Below are 18,775 nucleotides of genomic sequence, written 5' to 3'. Positions count from 1 at the left end.
AACTACTCAGACTAACATTATAATTTGCAGGATTTAGCCTATGGTTCCTCTGAAAAAGAAAGACGAGGCCTGATGTTGAATATAATATCTCATATAAACTTATGCATTAACCTTCTCATACATGGGACCTATGAATTTCAAGGGTGTTCACTACTGATAATTTTATCCATAAATATGTATGGGCTTAAGTAAGCTGTTTTCTGACCTATGGAACAGTCTTTTAAAATGTGTTTTTATAAAAAGAAACGATTGTTCTTATAATTAAGTGTTCTTTGTATAACTACAACATTAATATGTACTAGGCAACTGTATTGTGAAGATTATAAGTATGTGCTAATATGCTGCTTTGGCCTTTTGCCCACTAGTAATAATAAACTTTTGAATTAATTTTCTCCAGGGCTACAATTTTCAATCGATTTAATTGATAGCTTTACTAAAGCTTCAATGACAGATTAAAATTAGTATTACTCCCCATTTAATCAGTGGGTTTGAGATTAGGAGCAAAACTGAACATAGAGACAGATTCAAATGAGTAGTCAAGTTGCCAAATTATACATTTCCTTGCTCAGATACATTAATTTTGGTGGCTTGCAACCATCATCTCAAATATGGGGCAAGCATCATAGCCCTGCAATATCTCTGGTTTGGATTAAAATCCAAGCCCGTCAAGATTTGAAGTCCTCCCTTCCACCCTGACAGATGCCAGCTGCATGAGGAAAAAATGCATTTTCAGCATGGCTATAACAACATGCCATGTATCAGAGGGGTGTGGAAGGGAGGGAGAGACCTGCTGGTCCTAAGATCTGCAAAAAGTTTAAGGTGATGGAAAGTAGCTGAAGAAAGAAACAAAACATTATCGTGCTCCCAAGGACATATTTAGGAATATCATATAATCTGATTTGATTGACAATTGGGTGAGAATAAATTGAGCAATTTTCTGAGTAGAGTAACATATCTTGGTTTTTGAGCTTACCCCATCACTACAGATCAGGCTGAAAATAGCATCTTCCCTAACATCAGTTGGCTGCTTTAAAAAGTAATAGAAGAAGAAGAAGAGTTTGGATTTGATATCCCGCCTTTCACTTCCTTTAAGGAGTCTCAAAGCGGCTAACATTCTCCTTTCCCTTCCTCCCCCACAACAAACACTCTGTGAGGTGAGTGGGGCTGAGATACTTAAAGAAGTGTGACTAGCCCAAGGTCACCCAGCAGCTGCATGTGGAGGAGCGGAGACGCGAACCCGGTTCCTCAGATTACGAGACTACCGCTCTTAACCACCACACCACACTGGCTCTCATTTCGGGTCATAGCTGAAATTACGCAACCATCACCAAAATATTATGGGCTGGTTCCCATGACAGAGTAGGCGAAAATATAGTGCAGAGAGATGGCATGAATGTGTGGGTTCCTGGAGCTAAGCTCACAACCTCTTTGCTTCCCGCCAGTCCTTTTTACTGTTGTACCACTTTGAACTAAGCCAAGGTTTGGCTTCGCGTGTCATCCAAACTGGGACTTGTGGTTAAGCTTTCTCCTCGCTAACTGCGATCTGTTACCTTGGCAAAGTGACTGCAAGGTTTTTGCCAGGACCGCACACATTTGTGGAGCCTTGCTAAGCCACACTCTGGCTTACCATGCTGCGAGAACCAAACCAATGTTATGTACCAAATCAAAGAATTCCAGTACATTGCCTAGTTAAGCCCCACCTCGCATAATCAATCAACTTTGCAGGGGGCCAAGCCCCCTCAAATATTTTATTCTGGGGGCCAAAACCCAGACGGCCCCTAGGAGTTGGCTCCTATGCCAAGAAGATATCAGTCCTGTCATATTGCTGCTCCTCTACTTTTGGAACTTGGATCCTGTCTGATAGTCTTTAAGATAAGGAATTGATGAGACGGATCCACTATGAATAAGCAAAGTTGTAGCTCCCCAAGAATGAAAACTTCTGTGGCAAAATGCAAGCTATTTATCCCTATGACGCGGGGTTCTTGAAGTTCTCTTGCACATGATAAAAATGTTAAATATTCATGGACACATTTTCCTTCTTTTCACTGTATATCATATGAACCTCAATAGGGTTTTAAAAAAAAATAATCCAATGATCTTTAAGTTTAGGAGCAGAAGGCAGAACAGGCATTCTGAGAACACACCTGACAATATTAAGTCAATTAATACTGGTACGCCAATAAAACATTCAGCAGAGCAAAATTCCACAGAAGACTTCCAGCAGCGTCACACACACAAAACGGCACACTTTCCCACTCAGAAAATACATTAAAGCTTTTCACCATTTTGCTCCCTTCCACACTAAAACTGATAAGCATAATATAAAAAGCAGCTGAACATTGGAAAATGTGGTTGGAGAAAACAGCAAACAGATGGCTCAGCAAGATATAGGGCTGCTGGTTTTGCTCTTAATTTTAGTTGTATTTTAAAAACATTTCTAACCACCCCAATGGATTTACAATGCTGCAAGTTAAATAGATCTTTTTATTTTATGTGCATTGAAACGGGCACATCATACATAATAATTCTTGTATAACAAAAGTCCCTTTTTATTATTTTTAAGCACTTCAAATAAGAAACCTAATGACTTCACCACATGCAAAATATATAGCATGAGATCTTACTTGTTTAATAGCACAAGACAACTATGAACCCCATGGGAAGCACCCCATATATTTTTATCTTTTTCCATGGGAATTTTTGTTCAAACTAGTAACAAAATAACAGTGTTCCCATATCCTTTTTATTTTTTTAAATCAGTGCAAGCCAGTGGGAACTTTGTCTTCAGTATTAACTGTTGCAGTTGGGGATCATGCAGTCCCAATGAAACAGTTGAAAAAGACTTGCCCATTTAATAAAAAAGCACACGCCTGCATGTGATATTTATTTATTTAATCTGCATTAAGGTACACACAGAAAGGGGGCAGCATTAAGGTGCTTAGCCATATCCTGATGATCCCACCCCACAATTCTGCATACCTGAATTTATGTTTGGATACCCTACATTGCATTCAGTATAGCACTATGGCGAACATTCTGTCAGTACAAGGATTTCGCCTTGCATGAGGGAACATCCTTCTCCCCACAAGTGCCCCTAAATCTGCTCTTGGGGTTTCCCAGAGCAAGAGTCTGCGTGGTTTTCCCCCTTGCCCTGCTCCTTTCCCAGGGAAAACCTGTTCTTTAGTGCTAAATTGGACTAAACATCAATATGGAGAGAAAACTCACAGTGGATACTGTGAGAACAGGATGCTGAGCCAGATGGGCTCTTCTTATGCTCTTACCATGTCTGGAGAGCAATTTGGACACAGCACTGACCTCCCCAGGTTCCTTTTATCTGTACGGAATAAATTCATGAGAAAGCGGAGAGATCTTTCCCCAACCTTTCATCTCTGAAAGCAGGAACACTACAAATCAAGATTTCAGAATTAGTGTTCACAAGTGTCTGACTCTGAAATGATCTTCACACATATCAGTGCCACTCAAGTTCTGAACCTGCAAAGGAACCCAATGCCCTTAACATTTATGAAACTCAAAAATCATACAGTGTTACAAATGTCAATGCTAACGAAATACTACTTCCTGACCCTACCAACAACAGAATAGAGGAGAAAAGAAGTTTTTTGGTGGCACATAATAACCTATGTAAAAGAAAAAAATTGTTAAAGAAGAAGGCATGTTTCGGCACTTTCTTGCCATGTTTCTTGTTAAATCTGGGGAAGGCTATCAAGGAAGAGAAATAAAATAACCTAAAAATAAAAAATGCAAAACTTTTCAACATTCAGAGGTTGGTTAACTTGTATTCTCAGATACCCAGGTTCCCAAATACCCCAACCAGGTCCATCTGGATACTTTCTCAGTTGGTTCTAGTAAACAACTTAGATAGTGCTTTTAAGGGGTCAAGGCCTAACAGTGTCTTTTTACAAGGTTTCACAATTTCATTAAGAACATGAAATACATACCTGCATATTGAATGAAATAATACAGCAGTAGCTCATCTCAGGCAGCAGCTGGGGCTCTCATGCAAACGTCGCTTTGTGTCAAAGCCAAGTCAAGAAGATTCTGCTGTTTTCTTTGAGGACAAGAAGATTTTGTTTTCATTCTCATATGAACCAGTTTTTAAATATATCAAAGTGTTTATATGCCATCATACAGGATGAGCTAGAAATCCATTGCTACATATTCTGCTCCATATTTAAATGTCACAGCAGCCACTGAAAAAAAACAAACTCAGCAACAAATCCTCTTATTATCTGCTGTTTTTACTACTCAGCATGTGATGTTTTAAAGTATGACGGCAAAGCATGTTTCCTCCTATATTCTCTTAACCTATACAATTTATTTTGCTCACTTGACATTCATGCTCTTATGTTAGTAAAAGAGATTCCACTCCAGATTTTAGCTTGCCAGTAACTTCAGCGTAGGTGAACAATGCCAGAAACTAATGAATACTCAATCTATTCACTGAATTGCAAATCAGACAAGAAACTTCTTCCTCCTCCTCTGACTTCTTTCTAAAAGGTTTCTTTTTTACATCTAGGTCTCTTTCCTTATAAGCAGAACCCTTGGAATCCACAACCAAAGTACCAAGCCTTTTGTAAACATCGTAACGTTGCCTTGCTTTAATTTTTAATATTGTGAAGAGATCACAGCAGCTTGCAAAACTAGGAATCAGATGACACTCTTGAGATTGGCAAGTCTTTTTCTCTGGCGCCACAGGATGCCAGCCAATTATACATATATATAAATCATTACATTTTCACACCAAAAAATGGGCATGTAGTCATAAAATGAATTGTATTACAATGCATTAGACCCAAAAAGACTTTCAGAAATCACTGGAAGCAAGTATGTTACAAGAACATTTTAAATGTTCTTATGTAGCAGCTACATAAATGGCACATCTAAAGGCAAGATGAGACAATATTTGCAGAATTTGCAATATTTGGCAAAATCACTGGGGCCAAGAGTGCAGCTGCCTAGCTTAATTGAGTTTCTACTTGCTGCAAGGATTTAGGTCAAACCCTTAAAGTTACTCATGGGATTTTACAATCTGACATTTTCTTAAGGTCTGCAATGCAGACAGTAGTGTGTAACATGCAAATGAACAGGAGATCAGACGAATCTAAGATACATAACATCAAGATCCTTCAGGGTCACTAGTTTAAAATTATACAGGTCACAACAGTGGCATGTACAAGTTGCTGCCATATGTTGGCTCCTTGGTCTCTCCTATGGGAAGCAACTATAGGAATTTCAAAACAGTTTCTATTTTGGCTGCTGTCCATAGAACAACTCCATATAATTTGCATCCTCAATAATATTAGTTGAGGCCCAGCACAGAGTGGACACAGTGACACAGCTGGATTTACAGGTTCAACAGCAGTGTGAATAAACAAAACTCTGAGATTTTTTAAAAAATGCAATTAGGAATGAAAAACTTTTTAAAAATGTATGTTCACTAATTTGTAACAGCCACATGGCTAACACGCAGACATGCAAGAGCTTTTAATAACTGAGACTTTGTTAGTAGTATTTATTCACTGCTGTTCTCAAACAGTAAGTCAAATCTTAATCTCATTAAAATCTGTCAACAGTCCATATAAGAAACAGATTTTACTTTTCTGCACACAAATACACACGCTGCCCCAGCCATATATAGACAACTAATGAGGAGTGCTTGGTGATGCCTGGGAATTTTTAGAAAGCAATAAATATTGTGATTTTTAAATGGATAGTGTAATTTGTGAATTTGAATCCATCATACCAAAAACCAGGTAAAGTTATGTTTTGGTCCACTATCTTGATTCAAAATGGTGACCAGCATCCAAATGTCTGCAAAGACCGCCACCCTCATCTCAGGAACCCTCATGCCCAGTTCAGTGAAGAGGCAGCTGAACCTATGTCAAAAATGGATGAAGTCACACGAAACTGGTGCTTTGGTCCTCCATCTTGATTTAAAATGGCACCTGGCATCCAAATAGCGACAAAGTCCGTTGCCCTACATCAGAAACCATCATGCCAAGTTTGGTGATTATATCCTGAGATGTGGCTGAACCCATAGAGAACAAACATACAAACAACCTTCCAAAATACAGTACTGTATATAGTAGATAAAAATAGTGGATATTCCTGCTACCCTTCTCCAGTATACAACAAAGGAGATGAAGGAAAGCACCAGGCAAAACAAGAGGAGAGAAGCTCCTAGACGATCCAGAACTACAAGTTCTGGAGGTTACAAGTTCCTTACCTCTGAACTAAAGTCTACTGACTTCATTCAGACTAATATGTTTTGATTTATAATCTTCATCTGTCACTGTAAAAAAGGTAACCCTCTTTATCTTCCGCTTCTGCTTATAATTGCAACTATCAAAATGCAGTGAGCTGTATAGGTAAAATTTAGTGCACCTTAGGGGCTGTCACTTCACTATACAGCAAAACAGTTCCATTCATCTCCACCCCAGAGTCCTCTTTTCATTTAATAAACCCCTCATCTCCAAATTGAAAGCTATTATTTAAACAAAAATATTTTTCTTCTTTGTTTGCAAATATTTTTTAAAGAACAATAGCTGTGAACCTGAGATGTAGCCTCACATGGGCAAGTGAGACTCCTCCACTGAAAGCAAAAGCAAGGGAGAAGGTCTGATCATAATCTGTAAAAAATATATACTCAGGTACAAAATTCAGAGTAGGGTACATAGAATAGGAGAATATATGTTAATGATCAACACTTTTGGTGGATTGCAGTATATTAAACAAAATGTTCAGTAATATTGTTGCCATCTTCTGGATTTGTTTTTTTTAATGGTCCAGTGTACAAAGTTATTCTCAGCACATATAACAAGCGTTTGCCTTCTGAAAATACACATTTGTAAAACAGCAGGCTGTTTATACTAGAAACAAGGTTACATTTAACTTTAGATGAGCATTAGAAAAGCAGAACCTTATCTATTCCAGCATTCTGCTTCCCACTGTGGCCAGCCAGATGCTTCTGGGAAGCACACAAGCAGGACATCAAGGCAATAGTCCTCTCCTGTTCTTGTTCCCCAGCACAAGAGACTTCCTGCTGTTGATCCTGCAGAATGCATTTAGCCACCATGACTAGTAGCCACTGATAGCTATATCCTCTATCAATTTGTCTAATGCCCATTTAAAGCCACCTAAATTGTCAGCCATTTCCACATCTTATGAGAGCAAATCACATTGTTTAATTTTGTGATGCTGCTTTGGAAACTTCAGCTGGTGCAGAATGTAATGACTAGATGACAGAAACAGCCACCAGAAGCAGCTCTATTGACTTATTTGTTTGCAGCCATAATTCTGGGCAGCATGAGTTTCAAAAGCCCTAGCAACCATATACGGAGCAGATACCTGCATGAACATTACAAGAAATGAGACATAAGAGCATAAGAAGAAGAACCCTACTGGATTAGAACACATGTCCATCTAATCTCACAGTGGCCAATTAGATGCCTGTAGGAAGCCCCCAAACTAGACCTGAGTGCTACAGCACTCTCCCCACTCATGTTCCTCAGCAACCGATATTCAGAAACATATTACTTCTGCCACTGGAGGTAGTACATAATCACTAAATATGATTGTCATTGGCAGCTTTATCCCTCCCTACCCCAATAAATTAGCAGAATCCCCCTTTAAAGCTATTGAAGTTGATAGCCATTGCTACATGTTGTGGGACCAAATTGTACCATTTAACTATGTGCTCTGTGTTTTGCTGTCATAAGAGACCCTTCTTTGTGCTCCCTTACATTCGGAAATGAGGCAGGTGGTGATGGCCCCCTTATGAGAGACTCTAGAGACCCTAGAGACTCACATGCCACCTTCACTAACAAGTTTCAGACAGCAGGTCAAATTATTTTATTCACCAGGCATTTTAACTGGCTTTATGGACAGAACCCAAAAGTTTGTATATGAATTGATTTTATTCCCTGATTTTAAACTTCTAGGGCTATTTTTTTTTAAAAAAATGCTGATTTTCTTGTTTTCAGTTATTTGCTGGGGGTGCTTTTTTGTTTTTTCAAACCCTTCAACCTTTACCTGTTTTGGAGTTGGTTTACAGATCGAAAAGAACATAAAAATATCTTAAATAAATAAATAAGAACAGTTACCTGTGCAAAATTAAGGCTGGAGGGAAAATACATAAGCTGAATTTGCAACAGCAGAAGCATTACTATCAAATGCGCTGAAGCCACAACTAAACATATTTCATGTGTAGAAGATATACAAGCTCACGAAGAAATGAGTGATTGTATACATTTGGGGTGTAAGATAGACTAAATGCCTCAAGGCAAAGTTAAGATTTCCCCTGAAAGTAGTGTTTTGTGTTGCTTGTTCTGAAGGGTATGTTTGTGAAATCATCTATCAGAATAATGGCTGCTAAACAGAACGATGGTTTCCATTTTGAAGCCATATTAATAGACTGAAGGCTCTCTTTAAAGTAATTACCTGGACACAAAAAGGAAAGGGGGAAAAATCATTTGGGGGAGAGATGAAAGTGCTTGCTGGGAAGAGTGAAAAGGTATCAGGTGTCCCTTGGTTTGCTTCTGGCACCCTTCATTGCCCAGAATATTGGCAAGGAAATTGCTATTAAGTCACCCTGAGCTGAAAGGACAAAGTGGTATTGGTAGTGCTTCCAAGCATTTTAGAACAGTTAACCTAGAAAAAGACAACACATTCCAGTGACTGTTCACAAAACATAAAAGAAATCCTTTGAGCCTGACATTTACCAGAATTCTGAAGCCCATTCCATCCATTTCTTACAAACTAACCACCCACTCATGGGCTCACAATGATTACCACAGAATCACAGAGCTGGATTCAGGCACCTACCTATTGATTAACTTTCAGAATTCAAACCACAGGATACTAAAACCAGAGAGAAAACGTGAGAGGACATTTTTTAAGATAAATTCATGAACACTAATAAATCCCATTCACTATAAACTACAAGCTTTACTGTGTACAATTTCACATTATCCAGTCCACCATATTTGTGATCCATTGAAGCACATGAACAAAACATTTCCATGCATGATGGGTAGTTGTCATCAAACAACTCTTCTTGCAATGGTGTCTCATGCCTCATGGAGTGCTTTATATCCCAGCCCATGAGAAGGAAAATTCTAGATGCTCCAGAAAGAAAATAGGTAATTTTTATTTTATTTTTTTGCTCAGTCTTTGAGGCATGTTGCCCCATCAGCCTTCACTGCCCTCATTTCCTTTCTCTGAACTCTAGATTATTTGTTCAGGAAGTGACTACAAGAAAAAAAGCTGAAGACTGGAGAAATGTGCTGTATCTTAGGTTCAGGAGCAAAGTTGAAGTCGCTAAAGTTCTAGGAAAGGCTCTGCAATCTGCTGGTATCCTTTAGCATCTCTGAAATAAGATGCCAGCTGAAGGTAATTTCTCACTTTACATTTTATAAATGTATATGTTTCTCAAGTACAAAATGCATAAACTTCCTATTAGTTGGGAACAGCTCATACACATTGAAATTGCCACTTTTTCCAATGAACTATATCTAAAAGTGGCTCAATTCTTTCTTGATGCTGTCTGTACATATTTAATGAGCAAAAGCGGGGATTTAAGACACACATGCATCATTCTCAACTAAATCAACAAGATGCCTGTTTATTAAACCAAGGATTCCATACCCAGGTAGGAAACGTAAACAAGAAGTAGTCTTGAATCTGAGTGAAATTGTCAGGCCTAAACAAGGCAATTGTAGAGTGTAATCATATGCACTTGTACTCAGAATAAAGCTGTATTTGTTCCATAGAACGTGCTCCCAGATAAGTGTGGCACAGGATTGCAGCCTTAGTCTGCAACTCTGATCATCAGCAGTTTGTTTGTTTTTTAAGTGTAAGGCAGGAAAGTTTATTTAGCTTTCCAATTTCAGATGCCAGCTAAAGACAAAAACAACCAAAAACCCTCCTCTAAACCTAAAGGATAAAATTCTCTGCATTTTCTGAAAACACAACCACAAACTTCTTTTCCTGTGGTCATGCCTGGTTTTCCTCTTATTTTCCCTGTGTCTCTTAACTAGAGTTTGTAGCCTGGTCTATAAGAATGCAAGTCCTTTCCACTGAGCAAGAACTTCCAAAATGTGATACGTGTGCAAGCCCTAAAAGAAGAACAGCTGACTCCTGAGATGTGAGATGCATTCATTAAACACAGAGGCTCCATAGTAATGCTAGTGTTCCATTCTCTCTTTACACACCACACCACTATGAAGGGATTTAGAAAAAAATTACTTAAACTACTCTAACGGGGTGGGGAATCAAGAGTTTCAGCTGCTCAGTCACAGACAGACTATCATATATGATGTCAATATTTTGCTTTATGTGGAATGAAACAGAATTTCCAAAGAGCAAATGCTCATATTGTAATACAGCATCATTCTGCATTGCTGACACGTGAAGTCAACGAGTCATGTCACCGTATAGGAAAAAACTGATTACAAGCAGGCATGCTGAGTATGCTTAATGCTATTCTTTCTCTAGGATTCAATACATTTTATGTGCTTTTAAAAAACAGAATGTCTACACTAAATAGGTGACCTCCAAGTAGCAGTGCTGAAAACACCTTGTCATATATTAGAGCAGCATTGACCAACTTGATGCCCTCCAGATGTTTTGGACTACAACTCCCATTAGACAACTAGCTATGCCAGCTGGGGCTGCTGGAACTACTTACTAGTTCAAAATATTTAGAAGGTACTAGAGTGTGGAAGTCTGTGTTAAGAGAGCTGCTGCCAGTCAGAGTGGACAATATTGAGTTGGCTGGACAAACTATCTCAGCAGAAGGGTTCAGTTTCACTGATAAAAGAAGCAAACACAAATGGCACCCTAAGCACACAGAAGCACACAATTTGAATTCCTATCAAATTGAAAGTTAATAATGCTGGAGCAGTTCTTCCCAAATCATGAAATAATGCATGAATTTTCCCAATGTGAGTTTCGCTGCAACATTCATCAGCATTCAGTTATCTGCATAGGAATACACACACACACACACACACACAGAGAATTATGCCTTATTAATTTTGCTTGCATTATTTTCAGCTCTTCTTTCTTGTTGTGCTTGCCCTACCAGCAGAACTACTAAAATATAACTATAAAGCAATATTTTAAAGGGAGATTTAACAGTCACTCAGCATCCATTATGTATAATAATAATAATAATAATAATAATAATAATAATAATATATTATTTATACCCCGTCCATCTGGCTGCGTTTCCCCAGCCACTCTGAGTGGCTCCCAACAGAGTATTAAAAATGCGATAAAACATCAAATATTAACAATGTCCCTAAACAGGGAAGCAAACCTTACTACCTTAGTCTGAAAAAGACCAACAGTGCAAATTAAGGCTACAAAATTTTGTTGAACATCTGTCACTGAGACTTCCTACAGTTTCCTAGATTGCAAAAATATGAAGGGATCTGGATCCCGTACTCATCATCTGAGGCCCTTCGTCTTGTGCCCCCTGCATGAGACCTCTGAGGGTGGCAACATGAGAACGGGCATTTTCTGTGGTGGCTCCCTGTTTGTGGAATGCTTTCCCCATACAATGATGGTGCCATCATTGTGTATCTTTACGTGCCATGCAATTTTTTCCCTTTGTAACTGGGCCTCTGTCCTTTAACTATCTGTGGCCTTATGGAAGTGGGCAGGATTTTTTAAATGTATTTCTTTTTCCTCTTGGTTTTAATTTATCACGGGGAGGGGGGGGTATCTGTCTATCTGTTTGGTTTTAAGTTGATTTGGGCTGGCCTGGAAAAAACAAAGTGACTAAATAAATAAATAACAGAATGTGTAAATAAAATGAATAATAAATTGTGGGGAAATAGGATCCCCAAAACCTGCAGTTTTAGTCTAACTGCAATGACTAAAAAATACTGTAAAGTGAATCATACTTCTGCAGAGGCTAGACAGTTTTAACTTGTCCAATCATATTTTATTAGACCATAAATTTACTGCAAATCATATCATGCCTAATGAAGCCCATAGGGCTGTTGGCCTCAATGGTATCTTCACATACTGTTCCATATATATATATATCTAGATAACATTACTCAGGCTCCTTAAGCAGGATAACTGTTGCGTATTAACACATTCCACAACTGCAAATTCACTGTTTTATACATAGAAAGCATCTGTTTTAGAAGTGATCTTCTTTGTTGGAAAACTCCACAAGCAAAAGTTGTCACATGCTATGCCTTGCATTTGTACCCTCTGAAAAAAAATCACCAGATAATCCCTACTTCAAAAGCCCACTGTTTGTCCATCTGACAACTGCTTCCAAAGAATGCAAACATGCCATCTCTATCAAGTGGTAACAAAGATTACTACAAGTGTTATGAGTTGTGTGCCCAGTACTGAAGGTAAGAAATAAATATTTTGCTGCAGATGGGTAGCAGAAAATTGTTACTACTTAGGTTTTTTCTAATGCCAATGTGAGCTCAAACATTAACTTTAAATAGCATATCTGAATGTTCTAACATGTATATTGTTTGATGAAGTATATATGCTTCACAGAGGCAAAAATGGAATTTGCTCAGTAAATCAACAATTATCCACTATAGGCCATGTCGCTTATGGGAAAAGGATGCTCATTATTATAACGACACAGTTCCACGCATAGTTAATGCCTGTTTTCAGCAGCTCAACTCTTTCCAAAAGCATACATATGAACTACAGTCAAGAACATTTATTCTGACATGATTAAAAACTCAAATCCTATGTCCCGCTGTGCAAAGACAACAGAGCACAGAATTGTGTTCAGGGTTTTCAGACCCGTAACAGTAGATTGCTATGCTGGAAGCCTGCCGTTCCTATTATTATTATTCAATGTATTTTTATACCACCCTTACTCCCATAGGAGTTCAGGGCGGTTTGCAGCATAATAAAATATAACCAACACAAAGCAATAATTAAAACATCTAAAACTGCGTAGCTAAAATCAAAGACACAGTGCAGCAAACATCAATAGTAAAACTGTTGGGGAGGAATTTAATGTACTGCTAAGCAGGCCACTCCACCGGTGCAAGTATTTCTGCTTCCCTGACCGAACATTCTACTTTCTCCCCTGACCTCAGTGTTGTTCTAGGGGTCTCTCAATTCCCTTCACAGCCAACTTGGTGTGACATGAGAGGAAGGAGGAGCAGGGGAAGTCCTGTTGCACTAATGGAAGCCCTTGTGTGGGCTTCTGCTGGCATGACTAGTTAGTTGAATCCATCCCATGGACTCCATAACACATTTATGTCCTCAAAGCCCAGGCAAACAAATGCATGATCAGTTGATACATAAAGCTTGTCAACATAGGAGACAGACCCACTTTTTCAAGAAGAGAACTCCACAGTTGGCACACTACCACTGAGAAGACTCATTTTCATGTTACAACACCACAACCCATATTCATCGGCTGGACCATGAGCTGTGCTTCCCCCATTGATCTCAAAGCATGAGCTGGTAGGCATTAGAAGAAGCACTCCTTTAAGTGCTCAGGCCCCAAGCCATTTACATATTAGTGCTAGCACACTGAAATACATCTGGTAGCTCACAGACACAGAATGCAATTCTATAAGGATTAGTGACATCTGAGCCCATCGTGCTACTTGACTAAACTCTACAATTCTATGATTCTACAATTCTAAACTCTGTGATTCCATGATTCTATACCAGCTGCAGCTACAGGACTGTCTTCAAGGATACCGACACATAAGGCCACAAGGTCAAAATGTGAGGTTAATACTGCTGAAGCTGGGCTATCCTAGTCCTGGAATGGCTATAACTAGTGAACCAGTCATAGCTGGATATCACTCAGGCTTCTAGCAACAGCTTGGAATGAATGAGTACCCACAAACTATGTACCTGTTTTTTCAGGGGAAGTACAACCCACTCCAAAACAGGCAATTCCCCCAATTCTTGGACCCAAGAAACACCTGTCCATAGCTCCTGCATCTTGTCAGGATTCATTCTCAGTTTACTGGCACTCATCCAGGCCATCACTGTTCCAGACATTGGTCCACCTCTCCTAATTCATATGTAATGTAGTGTCATCAGTAAATCAGTGAGACCATGCTCCAGATCCCCAAATTTCAATAGAAGGGGGGACAAGTAAGTTCCTTGTGTCATGGGGCTGAGCGGAAGCTCCTCAACGCTACTCTCTGGTAATGACCCCACAGGCAGAAGCAGAATCACTGTAACTGAGTCCCAACCTGCACAACTGCTCAAGGATATCATGGTCAGCGATACCAAACACTGTTTGTCCCCTGATAAATAATCAAGATGACCAAAGCTGTTTCAATGGTGAATAGAAACTGAAATGGGCCTACACATTATCCATGCATGTCTGCAGCAGGCCAGCCACCACTCTCTCAATCCCCTTGCCCAGGAAAGAAATATTTGCAATTGAAAGGTAGTTATCTAATACCTTGGGATCCAGGGACAACCTCTTCAGGAGGGACCACACCACAGTCCCTTTCAAGGCAGCAGCCATGTACCTTCCCACAATGAGGCATTAACCACTCTGTATCAAGCCAGTCAGTCCCTCACTGTTAGATCTTAAAAGTCATGATGGCCTACCCCTGCAACACCCAGTCCACAGTGTCAGGATACAACAACTGAAAGTGATCCCACTAACTTTTACCAGATAGTAGGACCTGCATGAACTGTGCTGTCAAGTTCAGAGTGGATAGGAGCTCAAAACGATCGCAATAATTAGCACTGCTATTCTAGAAAAAGAAAGTATTGCATGGCACAGCAGCAATGCTAAGGCAAATTTTCGGTATGTGTTTTTCGGATATGAGCGTTATGGTATATGCAGCTCCTTGCAACCCTTATGAAGTAGCACCAACATGAGCACCACCACCTTGCAAGTGCCAGACATTCCTTTGAAATAGCAAGGACAGCAGAGATATACAGCTCTCTGCCCCAATTGTCTCACATAAAATACTGTGGCACTGTTGCAAAGGCAGATAATGCTAGCATTTCCTCTGGCATGGTACTGAAAAGTCTGAAGATAGTATATTTGACAAAGTGCCTGGAACAGCTACAGCTTTCTGTTCTTTCCTTCTTGCTTCCTGAACATGAAGCCTGAGAAACATCCTATACAGTATATACAACCCAAAATACTGCACCCCACATTTTAAACATGATGTAATTCAAATAAAGTTACCATTTCACTTGCTCTGTGCCCCTAAAGCTTGTAAATTATTAAATTATATTTTACAACCTCAAATTTTAGAACAAAGAGTTTATTATACCAATTTAATTATAAAAAGAATAAGCACAATTCAGCCAAGATAGGTATTCTGAAGCCCATTACATGAGATGTTTGCAGATCCAGACATCTAAAATGGGCAGGGGGTTGCTGCCACCATGTCTAATTTGGATCTTACTGTCTTTGATTTCACTGTAAGAAAGCACAGACATAATTTAAGAATCAACATGTGCTTCACTTTGCTCCCTACAATCAGTGGTTATTTTAGAGCACTCAATTTACATTTTGTCCAAGAACTGTAAATTATAATAAAATGGTGGGCATCTGAATAACTATTCTCCTTTTTCTGTCACTGAAAGATGCACTAAATTAACTGCAAAAACAGGACCCTTCAAATTTACCTTTCAGACTAAACCACAACAAATTGTATCGTCTGCAAACATAACCAAAAGTGCTCACCAATTGTTTAAATGTTGACAGAGTTCTCATGAGAAGAGTTTGTTTAAAAGAACTACAAATTGTTACACATTTTTTCAGGTAATACAAAGAAGAATGTGGGGCTGAGAACACATGTGAGCAGGTAAGTATCCTGGGAGAATTTTCAATTTCTATGCATGCCTTTCTAACACACCCTGCCCCCACTTCTGAGCATAAGAAATGAATGTACCACAGTGATGGAGCGGGGGGGGGGGGGGGAGAGAGAGAGAGAGAAAGCATTTTACAAACACTATGTCTTTTAGGCTACAATCCCATACACTCCCATACCTGGGAGTAAGTCTCATTGATATTGATGTGACTTACCAGACATGCACAGAATTGTGCCCCTGATGTTCTACTAATTTCCCTTCATTCATCATCTTTCCTGATGGAAGCAGCAAAGATCACTCTATGTTTTTTAATATTTCACAGGTTAAAAAAAGGGGGAGTGAGAGAGCTGGCTTTAACATATAAATTGTGATTCTGCAGGCACAGCAAAATGCTGGCAATCCATGTGTGGTGTTAGGAATCCTTCACTAGACTAAATGTGCCTGGAAAGATACTGAGAACAGTTCAGTGGTATCTTCTGGAGAAAGAGAAAGAAGAAGCCCCAGGGAATAAGCAAATAATAACAACAACAATCAAAGGAAGAAGGGAGGGGGAAAGGGGGTCTCTTTCAAACCTCACTACCCTTGAGCATTGTGTGAATCTCTTTTCTTCGCTGAAAGCCTTCTTTGTCACACACACACACACACACACACACACTTCAAGATCTATTTGCAAGAGGGGGAGGAGTCACTTTATTTATTATTTTTCCCACTCCCCCTTTTTGCAGTTAAGTTGCAGCACATAAAGCCTTGGGATGAATCTCAGCTGTTTCCTCCCCTCCCCTCTCTAGTAAAATCATCAGTCTGTGTGAGTTAAGAAGGTGGGGACCTGGACAAATTTCAGCATTTTTGCCAAGAAGGAAGGGGAAAGCAGCTTGTGCATGTGGAAAACTCTACTGTACTGTATAGGACAACTATCAATTATTAAATGATTACATCATTGTAGTTATTCTCACCCTCTCCCTCATTCAACGTGCCACAAAACATTATCTAATTGATCCTCTTGCAATCACAGTGCATCCCCATCAGGGGTTGACAAATGTCCCTTACACAGAAGCGGAATCCCCTTCTTTTTAAAAAGAAGGTTTTTGTATTCCACAACATCTCAGCACGTAGAACCTAGCAGGCAGCAGTCCTCATTTGAGAAAGCCCAAGCTCTACTCTGTAGATCAGAGGCATCATCTCCAAAGTGCCCCTGTTTTGAAAATCCTGTCATATGGCCACGCCAGTCACCAACCCCGTCAGCAGCAGGGTCACAAGAAGGGCCAATCCTACAGAGCAGACAGCAGCTCACATAAATCTCTGCTTTTGAAAGCTATGAAGCATTTCTGCAAAGGCGTGGGACGGGCAGCCACACACACACGCACAACATCCTATAAATCTCAAATGAAAAACTTCTTAACTGCAGACTGTTCCTCCCAGAGGCCAGCACAGGGCACCCTTATCCAACAAGAGCTGGACACAAATGGCATATGGAAATAGCAGGGCTTTTAGAGAGCTAGTAACTATGTTGAATGCCATGCTTTAGAAATGACATTACAGTATTCTGGCTCCCCATCCACACCTCTCTGCCATGTTCTACGATGCCGTTATTGCATGGGGAATGAAAGCGTTCTGCTCTGGTCTCCAAATCTTCTTTAGGCCCAGCCACCACCACGCCTCTCGAATTATAAACGGACCCACGCCTCTGGTCCCATCATCACTCCCTTTCTAGGTCCCATCCCCTTTGATCTGGCGTTCACACACACGGCTCTAGAGGTGGGAGCTCCGCGCGAGAAACGACATGCAGCAAGACAATTGCTCCCAGAGCCACTTCAGGAGAAGAGCGCGCGCGCGCACGCACACACACACACACACACGCCAGCACAAAGCGGGGAACCCAGCCCGGTGGTACAAAAGCCGGCGCATGCCTCGTTGCCCTCCCTCCCTCCCTCCCTTCTATAAGGCAGGGGCTGCGGGAAGTCCGGGCGGCGCGTTCCCGTGCTTACCTGAAGCGCAGCCGGACTTGGGTCTGCAGCGCCGCCTTCACCCCAACGCCCCCTCCCCCTCGCGCTCTCTGCAGGGTCCGGAGGGCGGCGGCGGCGGCGGGAGGCGTCCCCTTTCCAGAGGAAAAAAGCTCCGGGCGATATCTGTCGCTCGCTCCCCCTTGCTATTCTTAACGTGAGGACCGACGGGAGGAGGGTGCGGGGTGGGGTGGACGTCCCTGCCTCAGCTGCCGGGGGGGGGCGCCAAATGGCCGAGGAGGGGGCGGCAGCTTTGTCTGGCGCGCGGGCTGCTTGTCCTGAGGAAGATGGGCTCGCGCTGCGCGGCTCCGTTGCCTCTCTCTCTCTCTCTTTTTGTGCCCAAGACTCAAGCCAAAGCCGCTTCAGTCTGTCTCCTCCCCTCCTCCTCCCACCACCGCCACCCAGGCTCCTGACAGATGGCGCAACCGCAGCATCGCTGCTTTGGCGCTCCTCCTGGCCAGCTCGCGCGGATGGAGCCTGGACTCCTCCACTGCCTTGCCTCGCCGTCCCTCGCCTCCTCACCCCTGCGTCAGTTCACTAAGCGGGGAGAGGATGGGGGGGGCGCACGCACGCGCGCGCGGAGGAGGAGGGAAGACTGACATCCCTAGCCGGCCTATGGCGAAGCGCTTTTGGGGTGGGTTAGGCGGGGAGAGGGGACTCCAGTTCTTATTGGCACGCGCGCCACTCGGGAAGGCGGGCGCAGTGGGATTCGCTTCTGCACATCCCATCTCGGGTTGCTCTGTGGGATGGATGGGGTGGGTGCGCCCAGCTGACAGAGCGCTTTGTTGGGGAAGGGTTCTTCCAGCCGCCCAATGAAACGGAAAGGAAACTGGAACAGAGGGAGAGATTCTTCCTTTTTTTAAAATGCCTGGGCTTTGCATTGCAAGAATTGAGTGAGTCAGAGAGTTGGAAAAACCAGCGTGTCATCTCATCCGCCCGCAGTGACCATC

At 41.2% G+C, this 18,775-nt stretch overlaps 1 protein-coding gene across 11 annotated transcripts in view; it reads right to left on the bottom strand.

Annotated features, from left to right (window-relative positions):
* Positions 1–18,366, bottom strand: part of FYN (FYN proto-oncogene, Src family tyrosine kinase) — a 114,921-nt gene extending 96,555 nt beyond the window's left edge. For 7 of the 11 annotated variants that reach the window (XM_082216792.1, XM_082216788.1, XM_082216786.1 and 4 more), the window contains exon 1: positions 17,811–18,365. The gene's annotated coding sequence lies outside the window, so the exon portion shown is untranslated. Of the gene's footprint in view, positions 1–3,959; positions 4,070–17,810 lie in introns of all 11 variants that reach the window. The other 4 variants (XM_082216790.1, XM_082216789.1, XM_082216787.1 and 1 more) reach the window with 2 other exon arrangements.
* Positions 18,367–18,775: the final 409 nt, after the last annotated feature.

Source organism: Podarcis vaucheri (assembly GCF_965113315.1).
Source record: "Podarcis vaucheri genome assembly, chromosome: 3".
In the NCBI taxonomy this organism is placed as follows: Eukaryota; Metazoa; Chordata; class Lepidosauria; order Squamata; family Lacertidae; genus Podarcis; species Podarcis vaucheri.
Note: the sequence above shows the minus strand (reverse complement) of the source record. Positions and strands in the feature narration are given on the sequence as shown.